Genomic DNA, 988 nt, shown 5'->3' on the forward strand with positions numbered 1-988 from the left:
CTCGAACCGGCTGCCCCCCCCAGCCCCGTGCCCTGGGGGGTGGGGGAGCGGCGGAGGGGCTCGGGCTGCCCCACTTAGCCCCCTCCCCACGCAGCAGAGGTTGCAACATTGTTGCTGTTGGGAGCGGAAATCTGCTTTCTACCCCCCTCACTCCTCAAAAAAATCCCTTGCCGGGTGCGACCGCCCCCCTCCCCCCGGGAGCCGCGGCGCAGAGTCGGGGTATTTTGGGGGGCAAGTTTGAGCCCGCTGGATTGAGGGGTTCCCGACATACAGCCCCCAACATTGGAAACGTGTTTCCCCTCTCAGCTCCCCGCAGCATGGTCCAATCTGCTCGGAAGTCGCAGCACAGATCCCGGGATCCGGCTGGATCTTGTCGGGGGGGAGCTCGCTGGATTGAAGGGTTCCCGAGATAGGAAACCCCCTTCCAGACTGGGGGCGCGTTTCTCAGCTCCCTCCAGCATGGTCCGATCTGCTTGGAAATCGCCACTGGGATTCCGGGGACTGCGGGGGTTAAGAGGGGTAAATCTGAGCACGCTGGATTGAGGGATTCCCAAGATAGGCCCCCCAATCTAGAAGGTGTTTTCCTCTTAGCTGGCCGCGGCATGGTCCGGTCTGCTTGGAAATTGCAGCAGGAACCCGGGCGGGGGGGGGGGCTATGGGAAGCAAATTTGAGTTTGCTGGATTTAGTAGTTACCCCAGCCCGCCCCCTTGGAAATATATAGCCTCTCAAATGCACCGGTGCCATCCAATCCCCTTGCCCAACACTGGGCTGAATGGCGGGGCGGGGAGAGCTTTTGGGGGGTAAGCTTGAGCTTCCTACTTCGAGGGGTTCCCCAGATGCAGCCTGCCCCCAGGTTTGTAGCTTGCTCCTGCTTTCCAGCCCATAGACAGAGCCCCTGCACTGAGGAGTCACGTGGGCGGTGGGGATTCTAGGGCGCAGGTTTGAGCTCCCTATACAGGAGTCGCTGAAAGGCGCCCATCCCAAAAC

Source organism: Alligator sinensis, unplaced genomic scaffold, assembly GCF_000455745.1.
Source record: "Alligator sinensis unplaced genomic scaffold, ASM45574v1 scaffold647_2, whole genome shotgun sequence".
NCBI lineage: Eukaryota > Metazoa > Chordata > Crocodylia > Alligatoridae > Alligator > Alligator sinensis.